This window comes from Macrobrachium nipponense, chromosome 19 (assembly GCF_015104395.2).
Source record: "Macrobrachium nipponense isolate FS-2020 chromosome 19, ASM1510439v2, whole genome shotgun sequence".
Lineage (NCBI taxonomy): Eukaryota > Metazoa > Arthropoda > Malacostraca > Decapoda > Palaemonidae > Macrobrachium > Macrobrachium nipponense.
Genome location: NC_061088.1, coordinates 25749633 through 25764574, shown reverse-complemented (window position 1 = coordinate 25764574; position 14942 = coordinate 25749633). Strand labels below are relative to the sequence as shown.

Below are 14942 nucleotides of genomic sequence, written 5' to 3'. Positions count from 1 at the left end.
ACTTTTAGGATAGGGCACTTATGATTTATCTATTAGAATGAAAATGTAAAAAATAAATAATGTGCATGTTAAACGGTACGGAACAATTATTTCTAACAAAGTATAGCATATTTATTTTAATTTTCGTTGGTGAAACAAAGCTCTATTTGACCGGAGGTTTAAACGCGCCCCGAGTAAGCCGGAGGTCAGATCACGCCCTGTTTCCAATACACATTAACAAATTAAAAGACGAAGCTTATGGAATTCAATAGCTCGAAACCTTGCCATTTTAATTCATAAGGTCGTTATAAGCAACAATTATAGAGATCAGTATTAAGGAATTAACAGCAATAAGAACATAATCAACAAAACCGATGATAACTATTACTAATAATGATACTACTAATAATAATGATAAAAGTTAGAGATCAGTATTAAGGAATTAACAGCAATAAGAACATCATCAAAAAAACCGATGATAACTATTACTAATAATGATACTACTAATAATAATGATAACAGTGCAGAACTAACTTACATTACGTCTTATAAAAAATATGTATGACTGCATATTACTGATGCTACTACTGATAATGATAATGAATTGTTTCCGACATTCACTCCAACACGAAAACGAACAGATTTAATATTTAGACTTTGTGTATGTGTGCGTGTGTGTGTGAGAGAGAGAGAGAGAGATCCTCCCAGGATGGTCGGTCCCCTCGAATACAATCTTAATGAGAGACAGAGAGAGGTACAAGGTTTGTCACAAGATACAATTTGAGAGAGAGATAGAGAGAGAACTTCAAGAATGGTCCCCTCAATTCTTAATGAGAGAGAGAGAGATCCAAGGGGTGTCACAAGATATAATTTGAGAGAGAGAGAGAGAGAGAGAGAGAGAGAGAGAGAGAGAGAGAGAGAGAGAGCTCATGGAGGTTGTACCTACAGATCCTCCCCTTTCGCCCGGAAACTGGCCTAAAGGGGAGAGAGAGAGAGAGAGAGAGAGAGAGAGAGAGAGAGAGAGAGAGAGAGAGAGAGAGAGAGAGAGAGAGAGAGAGAGAGAGAGAGTACAGCAGCCCAGTCCCCTTCTAACCCAAAGTTTCGAGTTACATCACCTACAGACGGCGGCGAAGACCCCATTGAAGTAGGAAGGAAAAGATGGAAAATAAGAAGAGAAAAGAAAATTCTTATGGTTTGGGAGAGTGTCGCCGTGTGGTTCCTTGTGTACCAATAATTCTAATGATTCTAATAGGTACTACTACTACTACTACTACTACTACTACTACTACTACTACTACTACTATTATTATTATTATTATTATTATTATTATCAGTTTAAATGGAAAGCTACGGAAGTTGTAAGCCTAAGTAGGAAGAGACTATTTCAGCTCAAAAAAAAAAAAAAAGTCTGGGGAAAACAGTAGGATAAAATTTCATGCAGCAAGTAGATTGTTTTACAGTGAGGTAATCATAACCAGTAGCATTTCTTCATTTCGGCAAACCATAATGGAACATTTATCCACTTGTGAGAAAGTATAAACACATGACAGACCTAACTAAAGAGGGACAGTTATTTTGTTTGTTGAATGTTAGGTAAAAGGGAGCTTTCTGGGCCCAATCTGCATAATAAAATATATATGCACAGATCACTCTGCATTTAAAGAAGACACTTTTAGGCAGATCAGATTTAACATCTCATTAATAAAAAAAAATGAATAACACCTTTCGTTCACATTCAATAATGAAGAGCGTTTAGGCTACGTTTTTCTGTTCATTCCCAAGATTTTTATTTACACATCCACACACAAGTACCAGTTAATATTAGCAATCAAAGCAACCCAATACACCAGTCTTTGACAATACATACTCAAGACGTTTTATGTAAGACATATATACTTACCAGTAAAACACTGCTTTCACGAACGAACAGAGAAATTTTGTTGCAAGTTCCACCATAAAACGAAGCCCAGCGAATAAAACCACAGAGACGGTACAACATGAAAGAGCGAAACAGAGAGACAGAGAGCTTGTGAAGCTCGCGTGTGCTCGCTATGACAGATGACAAACCTATGAGCCCACTGTGTATGGCATGGATCGTGCCCAACTACTACTACACTTTGCCCGCGCGGTTCTTCACTCACACACTACTGGCAAGGTCATGCGCCCGACGCCCGCTGCCCATACCCGAGTCCCCACCACCCCCCCTTAAGTCCACTGGCGCCGAGGCTTCCCTACCCTTCCTCTATCTGGCGCCGGAACTCCCCGACACCTGACCCACCCATGGGACAACATCCCGTGACGTCACATCCGGCACCTACCAATAGATGCTCTCTGTTCTGTGATGTCATCGGGGTCCCCTCCAATTAGCGTCTGGAGCCAAGTGACAGACTGGCTGGCTGGTGGAGACTTGCCCGGCATTGACTACGAATCCAGGGAACTATCACAGAAGAAGCGGTCATCTTCTGGATCGCAACGTCATTGTTCCGGATGACCAATGGTGGGTCTCTCTCGTGCAAGTGACCGGCTCACGAACCAATGGCATGCAGGACGACGTGACGTCACGGACAGGTAACCAATGGCGGTGGGCCAATCATGTGCGCGGTAACTCGAGTAGCACTTGAGCCCTAGCCAGAGGGAGAGAGAGAGAGAGAGAGAGATCAGATTATTGTTTGTTTGTGTAGACATGGGTCAGAGGAACGAAAGGGGAGGGGGAAGGAGGTGATAAAAGATCTGGACAAAAGGGAAGGAAGGAGGCGCTGAGTTCAAGCTGGGTTTGTCTCCAACACGGAAAGAGAGAGAGAGAGAGAGAGAGAGAGAGAGAGAGAGAGAGAGAGATATAAGGGGACGGAGGGAGGGAGAGAATGAACAAAGAGCACAAGAGGGGAGTAAAAGAGAGAGAGAGAGAAAAAAAAACAAGGAAGGAAGAAAAGCCAATGTGGACCCTTCATTATGCCTAAGGGGATCGTAAGCAACCTTTTTTTTTTTCGCTCCAATGGTCCAATTAATGCACTTTCATATGCAAATAGGTGCTCATCAACTGGGATTTTGACCCCGAGGGATGCGCATTAAAGAGAGAGAGAGAGAGAGAGAGAGAGAGAGAGAGAGAGAGAGATCTAATTCATATCACACACAAACACACACGAAGGAATGGTAAAAATAAAAGAACCTGTGATACAGACAGATAACGGAGATAAAATAAAGACATGTTAGAGACAGAGACGATCAAAATGCATGTTGATAAGAGATACTGGGAGACAAAAAGAGATGTGGGGAATAATAAATGAGGGCGAATGACAGACATAAGACGATAAATTAAAGGATGCTGGAGAGAGAGAGAGAGAGAGAGAGAGAGAGAGAGAGAGAGAGAGAGAGAGAGCAGACAATCTATAAAATTCAAAGACGCTGAGATGAAAAAAGCAAGATGGGTGATGAATACACATTTGGGTAAGCAATAAATGAAAATGAGAGAGAGAGAGAGAGAGAGAGAGAGAGAGAGAGAGAGAGAGAGAGAGAGAAATGAAATTAATGTTAGAGGGCAAACGGTAAATTTTACCAATCGTTCTCATGACAGGTAATCCGATGCATATGTTTACATTTCATGATAACAGTCGAGATAAAAAAACTAATAAGAATTAGTCAGATTTAGCCTCCTTTGTTTAGTCCGTCTCACCTACTTGTTTATCATCTACTTTCTCCCTTCGATCAAATTTCAGTGAAGTCAGTCGTGGGGATGTACTACAAACTCCTCCCCCCTTCTCCCCAAAGGGGATGGCGGGGGACTATCAATCCTCACTAGATAGTCGTGATGTCTTCGGTTTTGATGTTTGGAATAACGTCTTTCAACACCATTCGCACTAATATTTAAGGACTTGGTTCAACTGCGCCTTCTTTCCTGCAGTGTATTCCCCAACAATGTGACAATAACGAAAATTCATTTGTTTGTTGGTTTTTATAGTGTTTTTACTTTGCATGGAACCAGTAGCTATTCAGCAACGAGACCAACGGCTTTACGTGACTTCCGAACCACGTCGAGTGTTAACTTCTATCACCAGAAATATACATCTCTCACCCCTTGGTGAAATGTCCGATAATCGAACTCGCGGCCACCGAGATGGCACGCCAGCACCATACCGACTACGGCACTGAGGCTCTATATTTACCGATAAGTTAAAGTTAAAGATGCATTTATAGCTATCATGCATATAAATATATTCAATATTAGCTATATTTGTGTACTTCCTTACTCTTCTATTTTTCTTATCCGCCTAAAACTTCTAGCGGCTATGGAGAAATTTGGTAAACCGAGAAAAGATTTTCCATTCAAGTAAAGATGCTTTTTTTTTTTTTTATTCAGTGAGAACAAACATTTTTAGAAAATGCATACTGAAAATGCCTTGATGCACGATCTCTGAAATTATCCAGAGTAAACCCAACCTAGTTCCTCGTTGGACGAGTGGTTTACGTGCTCGCCTACCGATTCTGTAGTCCCTAGTTCGGTTCCCCGCTCTGCCAACGTGGAATCAGAGGAATTTGCTTCTGGTGATTAGAAATTCATTACTCGATATAATGTGGTTCGAATCCCACAATAAGCTGAAGGTCCCGTTGATAGGTAGCCAATTGGTTCCTAGCCCCGTAAAAATATCTAATCCTTCTGGCCAGCCCTAGGAGAGCTGTTCATCAGCTCAGTGGTCTGGTTAAACTAAGATATCATTAGAGTCAACTCAACCTAGCTACTGTGAATTTACTGTAAGTTTTTGTATAATTTTACTGTTCTGGAGGTTTTAACTGTCTTCATTTTTAAAATGAATTTTCACACAGTGGGCTTACTGTACTCGAGGCGTTTGTTTGTCTATATGTTTTTTTCCGTTGCATGGAACCAGAGGTTTTTCAACAACGGGACCAACGGCTTTACGTGACTTCCGAACCACGTCGAGAGTGAACTTCTATCACCAGAAATACACATCTCTCACTCCTCAATGGAATGCCCGAGAACCGAACTCGCAGCCACCGAGGTGGCAGGCAGAGCCCATACCAACCACGCCACTGAGGCGCTAACATATTTTGCTGATATCAAAGGATCTTTTTATATCGTTAATATTTACGAATATTATCATTATCATGAGGCAAACAACATGGCTAAATTAACGTCCAGCCTTTGACTACCATAATGACCAAAGTTTTACGAAACTTGCGAAGCTCTAATTGCCTGCTGAGCCACCAAAGAAAAACTGAGTACGGTAAAAGCAGTACACAGACCCTCTTCATAACTAGGTAGAATATTTATAAGGGATCAAAGGGTCGAAAGGCAATAGCGGAAGCAGATATTGCATGATGTTAAGTGCACTTAAGGATCTTTGAAAAACAGGAAAACACATTCCCTGGACACATCGGCGCCTTTTGGAGGAGTAGCCTTAATGCGTTGTGATTCAGACCCAAATCTGTGAATGTTAATGTATGAAAATAGGATTGCGTATGGAGAATTTGTATAATTCTTACTGCTTAGCTTCGGTGGAATCCTGACCCAGAATAAGGTTACAGCCTATCTTGCTTCTAAGAAATTTTTGAATTATTTTCCTAGAGCGTCGGTGCCTCCATCGGGTTATCGGTAACACAAATTTCTTCTTTAATATCATCCAAGTCATACAAGTGTTAAAAAATGTACTGATGGTACTCTACAAAAAGAAAGAAAGAAAGAAAAAAAACTTGCATTGGCTGTTTCTCTACAAGTCAAAGCCAACGCGCTTTTTAAAAAAAAATATATTCTAAATAAATTATCTAGTTAATTCTTATTGAATATCAACCAAGAAATTGTATTGACAGGTTCTCTGAAAAAAAAAAAAAAACACATGCAATGACGGTGTTTCTGCAAATCAAAGCTAACACGCTTTTTGAAAAGAAAAATTTATTTTTCATTAATTATCTTGTCAATTCCAAGCCTGATGTAATTGCTTTTCTTTCATCGTATACCAATAGTTGCTGTTGTATTTCTCATATTTTTCATGTATTCTACCGCTAATTTTACATAAGTTCCAGATACCTTCCTTGCCTGACCTATTTCACGATTACCTGTTTTATTGACTCTTATAACATACAAAATGCATTCGTGGGAGTCAGTCACATTCTAGCTTTCTGAGCTGACAATAACGTCCAACTTCATTCTACTCTATGCGCCCTTCAATTCGTCATCCATTGACAATTTTATATTCTCAAAACACCATCAAACTTTCAGTTAGTGTCTGTAGCTTATGTGCAAAATGACTGAAGTGTTTATTACGGTACTGGACGTTCTTTGCAAAAAAAGAAAGAAAAAAAAAGTATATCTTAGTTTAACCTGACCACTGGGCTGATTAACAGCTTTCCTAGGGCTGGCCAGAAGGATAAGACATCTTTACGTGGCTAAGAACCAGTTGGTTTACCTAGCAAAGGGACCTACAGCTTATTGTGGGATCCGAACTACATTATATCGAAAAATGAATTTCTAATCGCCAGAAACAAATTCCTCTGATTCCACGTTGGCAGAGCGGGGAATCGAACCGGGGACTACTGGATCGGTAGGCGAGCGCGCAAACCACTCGTCCAACGAGAAACTCTTTCTTTACAAAAATCCCTTCGACCAAAGCTGCAGGACTTTCTGTATTCGTACTTTTTTTTTTTTTTTTTTTTTTTTTTACCTAACTGTCAATTTTCATTAACTTGACTTTTTCCCAATTCTTCAATGAGCTCTACCAGAAACAAGAAATGTGACGTTGCCCGAAGGTGGAATAGTAATATTCACGTTTTCAAGATACGACTCTCTCTCTCTCTCTCTCTCTCTCTCTCTCTATGTCTTCTTCTCTCTTCTCTTCTCTTCTTCTCTTCTTCTCTTCTTCTTCTTCTTCTCTTACCCTTCTTCTTCTTCTCTTCTTCTTATTCTTCTTCTCCTCCTCCTCCTTCTTCTTCTCTCCTCCTCCTCCTCCTCTTCTTCTTCTTCTTCTTCTTCCGCCTTCTTTCACCTTATTGAAATTCCAATTTGTAATCTCATGCCAAAGCCGTGTCTTTTAAGGCCTTTTCCTTATCGCCTTATATTGTTGTTCTTTCGTTGTAGGTGGTGATGTCACGGCTGTGTCGCAGTTAAGCATAATGTCCTTTATGATTATATTATGGAGGTGTTTGTTCTCACATCCGCTTGACCCACAGCGAGTTTTGGCACTGACGTTACGTCCTCGATTGGGCGTCCTATGACAGGAATAAAAATAAAAATAATAATAATAATAATCTAAATAATAATAATAATAATAACATAATTAAGTAATAACTAAAATAATATAATAAATAATAAATAATAATTAATAGAATAATAATAATAATGGAAAGGAAAAAATCCACCGTTATGTAAAACGTACATATCTTCAAATTTCAAACTAAGTTTTAAATTTAGATATATGTACATTTACATAGCTGTGGATTTGTTTCTCCATTTGAAGACTCACGCTACTATGAGTATTTTCTAATAATAATGATAATGTAGTTGTACTACCAGTACTAGAAGTAGTACTAGTAAAAGTAAGTACATATAAATACATACTTACAACTACAATTATTGTGACCATTGCAATGAAGAGTCAAACACAATCACTTTTCTGACGAAATGGATATAAATCTATAAAGAGATCAACAAAGACCTAATTTTAGATTTTAATAGATTTTGACGAAAAAATGGCTATGGATTTAACTCTTCAATAATAATAATAATAATAATAATAAATTAATTACCATGATAATACCGATTATGACAATGATACCCGGATACGACGTAATAATAATAATAATAATAATAATAATAATAATAATAATAATAATAATAATAATAAGAAGAAGAAGAAGAAGAAGAAGAAGAAGAAGAATATAAATCAACGTTGAATGACACATAATATCCCATGTGGTAATATCTCAAGAATATGCGATAAATTTCAGAGATTCTTTCCCACATAAAACCATCAAAAAAGAACAATTTCTATTGGACTTGCCTGTCTTTTACGGGGGTATATACTTTTCTACTCTAAGTAATTACCTAACTACTGAAAGCGTGCATGGAAAAATATGCTTATATGCTGACGTTATCATACACCACTGAAATGACCTTGAAACTAGAAGAAGGTACGACTTGATACGACTCAACTTGTGATAAATCTGCTTGACGACCGACGTGCAATCTTAAATTTCCTTAAAAGAAAACTGTGCGAACCTAAGGAAACGTTACTCTGTCACTTCATAGAACATAAAATAATTGCATCAAGGAACTACAAAGTATTATCGAAACAGAGAGAAAGAGCTACGATGAAATACACAGTATTTGCATTACATTAAATAACGAGTAAAATATGCGCCGAGGTTTCATCGGCGCAATAGAATTTTCTGTACAGCGTATGTAACTCTCAGCCAAGGCCAATGAAACTCTCAGCCGCGATCCATGAAGCTTTCAGCCACAGCCCGGTGGTGGCCTGTGTTGTTGCCACCTATTGCAGTGCCAGATGCGCGATGATGGCCAAATTTAACCTTAAATAAAATAAAAACTACTGAGGCTAGAGGGCTGGAATTTGGTATGTTTGACATCTGTAGGGTAGATGATCAACATACCAATTTGCAACCCTCTAGCCCTAGTAGTTTCTAAGGTCTTGGGGCGGAAAAAGTGCGGACGGACAGACAAAGGCATGTCAGTAGTTTTCTTTTACAGGAAACTAAAAGGCTATTGTGAAAAACGTTTCGAAAACATCACTCTCTTCATGCAACTTCACATAAACACAACAGCGCATTTATACATTCATCTTCCCAACACAACACATTCAAGCACAAAAACATTGCGCCACTCACCTCTGTCTGTACGCACTCCATGTTTCGTGTTTTGTAGATTTATTTCCCTTTCAAAGCAACATATGTTTTCAATTGTTTGCTCCTGAAAAAAAGAAAATAAATCCGTTTACTTTAATCCCAACAAAAATTTCCTCCCCCGGAGGTCATCCTCGAATGCAGAGAGAGAGAGAGAGAGAGAGAGAGAGAGAGAGAGAGAGAGAGAGAGAGAGAGTTCCTACGACACGAGAAACGTTCGTTTACGGAAAATACGCACTGGCGAATATCCTGCTGACAAACACCAACATCCCGCGTAACATACATATTATTACACACTCAACTTACACTCCGAACGTACAGCTATTCTTTGAACTATTCTACGATAAAACGTCGCCTTGCTGTCGCCCGGACATCCTGACTTGAAATATTTTTTAAACTTTTCTTGCTATTTTACCTGTTGGAATTCAAGTTTACAAAGGAAACATACGGACTGATTTAAGAGTAACAAAACGTCAGAAATTTTACCGATTGTAATAGTTTGAAAGTGACAAAATAATAATAATAATAATCTTGGAGAAAATATGTGTTTAAAACACCCGATGAACAGTCTACAATTATGTAAAGATGTAATCAGCAATATCAGTCAAATATAATACTATCATCCTATATTAAGCCCAAATAATAATAATAATAATAATAATAATAATAATAATAATAATAATAATAATAATAACTTTGGAGAAAATGCGTGTTTAAAATATCTAGTGAAATTTCTACAATTAAGTAAAGATACAATCAACAATATCAGTCAAATAATAATAATAATAATAATAATAATAATAATAATAATAATAATAATAATAATAATAATAATAATAATAATAAGGTATGTAGGTTACAAAACAGTGCTGTATCCAAACACGTTTATCTAGAAAATAGGATAAATTATTAATAATGCCAAATTATACAGACTTTAATATAGGTCACGCGAGAGTTGTTGATGGCGGGATTATTCATTATTTATCTAAGCAATGTGACAGAACTGAATGGTAAAAGTATTATCGATTTTGTAATTTTATTAATTTTAAAAACCCATAAAGTTGCATAAATTCGCAGGAGTCCTTTACCCGTTCTTGTACAGGATCGTAGTGTGGTTGCAGAAGACCATTACCACGAACTAGGAACTGTATACGATACAGAGCTTACCATTATGAGAACAGTATCTGTATTAAAAATAGTACTCAAATCCTCGATTAAAAAAAAAAATACTTAAGATTTGCGTACTAGCGTAGATGAACACTTTCGTATTTATTTTCACAGACGAGCCTTTTTCTAGGTGAGTGGCTCCAGAAGATATTATCCTTTCTATATTTTTGCCAGGTATAATGAGATCACAAGATATCCTTTCTATACTTTAGGCAGGTATAATGAGATCACAAGATATCCTTTCTATACTTTAGGCAGGTATAATGAGATCACAAGATATGATACTTTCTATACTTTAGGCAGGTATAATGAGATCTCAAGATATCCTTTCTATACTTTCAGCAGGTATAATGAGATGACAAGACATGATCCTTTTTATACTTTCGGCAGTTATAATGAGATAATGTTGCTAGCCCTATGCCAGGACTCAAGGATGCCCAAGGGGCTAATGTGAAGAAGTTATGAATTAATACTAATTATGATTTAGCTCCCTTTCATCTTTTCGATTTGGACAATGGGGATGGCAAGATTCTATATACTTTGGGGGATGGTACAACCCCTCATCCTTTCAACCGTGTCTTGACTTAAGTGTTCCACTGTAACAGCTGGACGGCATCATTGTAATTCCTATCAACAGATAAAAAGGACTTGATGAAGACTGATGATACCTGATAACTGTGACCACAGCGAGGGACAGACAAAAACCTGAGATCGAGAAGGAAAATCACACACTACTGAGAAGGCGTGGCAGCCACAGCTGCAGTCAAAGGTCGCAAGCAAAATTCTTTCTGTATTGGGACATTTTTACCCAGCTCTGGGAGAATTCTCCCTCTACTGGGAACCTTCCCTTGATGGAAAGATTCTTATGTTCTAGGAGGAAACTATCTTGCAGGGAAAATACTCCATCTGCTGGGAAGATTCTTCCACTTATGGGAATCTTCGCTAGCGCTTAGAGAATTCTCCCTCTACTGGGAATCTTCGCTTAATGGGAAGATTCTTCATGTTCTTGGAGAAAACTGTCCTTGGTGGGAAGATTCTATTACTACTGAAAGAACTATCCCTCTACTAGGAATCTTCCCTTGATAGGAAGATTCTTCATGTTCTTGGAGACAACAGTACTTCCTGGGAAAATTCTCCATGAGAAGATTCTCTCACTACTGGGAGAATTCTCCCTCTACTGGGAATCTTCCCCTGATGGAAAGATTCTTATGTTCTTGGAGAAAACTATCTTGCTGGGAAAATTCTCCATCTGCTGGGAAGATTCTCACACTACTGGGAGAATTCTCCCCTTACTGACTGGGACTCTTCCCAAGCTCTGGAGGATTCTTCAAGTTCTAGGAGAAAACTGTTCCTGCTGGGAAAATTCTCCATCTGCTAGGAAGATTCTCCCACTAATGGGAATCTTCCCTAGCTCTTAGAGAATTCTCCCTCTAATTGGAATCTTCCCTTGATAGGATGATTCTTCATGTTCTTGGAGAAAACTGTTCCCGCTGGGAAAATTCTCCGTCTGCTGGGAAGATTCTCTCACCACTGGGAAATTCTCTCTCCACAGGCTTAATTCCTCCTCAACGGAGAAACCTTTCTCCCAACTGGGAAAATTCCTTCTTTAATGAGGAGAGGATTTCCTAATTTTTTTTTTGAAGTGAGAAAAATCGGCTCCTTCAAAGGAAAGAAAGTCAATATTTGTCTACTTTCATTCTATCAACATCATCTATTTTCAATATTTTCATTCATTTGGAAAAGGCGATTCCCCAGAGAGAGAAGAGAGAGAGAGAGAGAGGAGTATATTTAGAAAAAAAAGGAAGAAAAAAGAAATATAAAAAGCCTCTCTTCCACCGATACACATTACTTGATATCATTTACGTAAAAAAATTATGGAAGCTCTCTCTCTCTCTAAAAAGAAATATAATACAAAAGCCTGGTATTCTGAATACAACCCTTGAAGAGAAATCCTCATATAGGTAGAGAGAGAGAGAGAGGAGAGAGAGAGAGAGAGAGAGTCTCTCCACCGATAACATTACTTGATATCATTTACGTAAAAAAATTATGGAAGCCTCTCTCTCTCTCTAAAAAGAAATATAATACAAAAAGCCTGGTAGTTCTGAATACAACCCTTGAAGAGAAATTCCTAATCGAGGTATAGGTGAGAGAGAGGAGGAGAGAGGAAGCGAAGCGGCTCTGACGAAATCGGACGTTGAGAGCGAGAGAGAGAGAGAGAGAGAGAGAGAGAGCCTCTCTTCCACCGATACACATTACTTGATATCATTTACGTAAAAAAATTATGGAAGCTCTCTCTCTCTAAAAGAATATAACAAAAGCTGGTATTCTGAATACAACCCTGAAGAGAAAATCCTCATATAGGTAGAGAGAGAGAGAGAGAGAGGAGGAGAGAGAGAGAGAGAGAGAGAGATTAGGACACACGTCCCCCGAATGTTGTTCCCTGTTAACAGCTTGTCAATCGTCGCAGTAATGAATGGTTGTAAACTACCGCAGCTGGCACACTGCGGCGTTTAAGGGAGAATTCGAGCGGAAGGAGATAAACTCATACTAGTATAGTACAGTAAGTTCCAGAAGTGAAGCGACAAATCTCAGAATTGATCGTACTTCTATAGAAACTCATGGGGTTGCCAGTTAGTATTATTTTATTCCAATTATTGTCATCCTATTTATCTGATCAAACGTATCAGTGATTAACTGTATAAGCGCACAAAGTATTTCCCCAGTGAATGATCAATGTTAGTTCAGTAATTGTTTATTAATAGAAAAAAAAAGAATTTCCCCAAAGAAACATCTGCGGCTTCCAAAGTGTGATATGAAGTGTTCACCATAGAGTGGCAGCAGGAACCGTGTGCATAAGCATTGGCCTAATATTTGTAAATTAACTTTCTACTTTTATAGCGTTATATCGAAAGTTATTATGATTTCTTTTGATAAAGCACAGAGAAGTTTAGCATCTGATTAAATGAAATATAAATAAGACAAGTTAGTGTAAAAAAAAAAAAAAATAAAAACGAAATCTAAGTTATGTGCGCGTTTAGCATAGGTTACATGGTTAGGCCTATTTCAAGAATCAAGGAAATATATTTTCCAGCTTGTTAGTTAATAATTTCATGGAATTTCTCGATTGTGCAAATTTTTGCATGCGGAATTGCGTTCAGGGTCGCACCAAACAAGTATTTTCGTAGGTTTCCACTTTTTTTTTTTTTTTTTGCCAGTGCATCAGTGAGACTATTCTTGTCCATACGATCCTGAGTGTGAATATGCCTGGCGAGCATTATTTTAATTCGAGTATCCCCTGTTATGCTCTCTCTCTCTCTCTCTCAGGAAGTTTTTATCTATCAGGAATGACCAGAGGTCTGTTTTAAGAATCGAGCACTAGGCCTATTGGTCATGCTCAGGTGCTTCATATATATATATATATATATATATATATATATATATATATTATATAATATATATATATATATATATATATCCCCAAAGAATTCATAAATTTCTGTTATGCAATGATACTTGACTGGATCGAACTGATTACTGGTTGTCAGTGGAAATATGAATTTGGGTGATATCACTCCCTTATGATACGCCAACTTACGCAAATTCAGTCTTAAATTTCACGGTTGGGATGATTCGAAGATTTGAGGTAATAGGTTGAAGTGAAAAAGGTGGAGTTAGTATTGTGGGTAGAGGTAGAGGTAGAGGGGGGAAGGGGTGGTTGGGGTCTGTCTTCTCCCTACTTAACCAGATGGTGATTTTACGGGTGTTCTGGTTGCTTGCGACCGACTTTCTTATTTTTTATATAGCGAGTCTGTTTTCCAGGTGCAAGGACAGGTCCTGGTGTCGGTGAAGGTTCTAGCTTTGCCTAAATAACAGACAGTGGCCCTGCATTGTAAGCCTTGCAATGCCCGGAACTAGGCCTAGTCACCTGAAGGTAGCAGCAGAGGTTAGAGCCTTTCTCGAAGATGGTGTTTTATGCTCGGTCCTAGAAGCTAGAATCAGAACTACCAACCACCCCCAACTTCTCCATTGAATCTAGGTGCATTCATGGTTGATTATGTTTAATGTCGCGGAGATTTTCCCTTCACATTTTATTGATACTTGCATGGTTTTATGCATCTTCGCTAAAATAATTGATAATACACTATAATATTAAATATTTGTTTCCACATTTCTCGAAATATACATTGGTAATGTTGGTAATCCTGTGTTGAACGAGAATTTCAAATTGTTTCGTTTCAATAGTTTGAAGTAATTGCTATACTTTAAAATAATTACTATTACCCAAATTTTTTCTTATGATTGTTATAAATATCATAGATTTGATATTTGTGCATCATATGTTAGCTTTATTTTGCTTGATAGAGCTTTCACTGTAGAAAAAAATTTTTTTTTTTAGCTACGAGTTGTAGTTGCCAGTTAGTGAATTTCGAACGAAATTCTCTGAAATTTGTCGATTCAGTTTTGGAACTTACTGTACAAGGAAAGAAAAATAAGTTTTAAAATTTTTCTCATCTTTACCATTTTATCGTTTAGTACGTATATCTATCTATCTATCTATCTATCTATCTATCTATCTATATATATATATATATATATATATATATATATATATATATATATATATATATATATATATAGCAAATTCCACAGGAAAATGATAGTCAGAAATCCAAGCGCTTTCGTCTTTACTCAGACATTGTCAAGGAGTTAATGAGGTACAATTGGAGAGAAAGGTCTCAGGTACAAAACAAGATCAAGAATACCAGATGGTTAATTGTCAAAAGGGTAAAAATTAAAAGAGATAATCCAGGATTATCGGATATCACACGGTCACAAACCTAAACAGATTGACCATAACCGAAATTACAAAGTTTCTTTACAGTCCAAAACAAGTAAAAACTGAATATATTAATTTTGTTGCTTATATTTAT

The 14942-nt window shown here is 37.6% G+C and overlaps 1 protein-coding gene across 2 annotated transcripts in view; it reads right to left on the bottom strand.

Moving 5' to 3' along the window:
* Positions 1–2113, bottom strand: part of LOC135215293 (adipolin-like) — a 47674-nt gene extending 45561 nt beyond the window's left edge. The window contains exon 1 of one of the 2 annotated variants that reach the window (XM_064249845.1): positions 1880–2113. The gene's annotated coding sequence lies outside the window, so the exon portion shown is untranslated. The remainder of the gene's footprint in view (positions 1–1879) is intronic. The other variant, XM_064249861.1, reaches the window with a different exon arrangement.
* Between the last annotated feature and the right edge of the window lie 12829 nt (positions 2114–14942).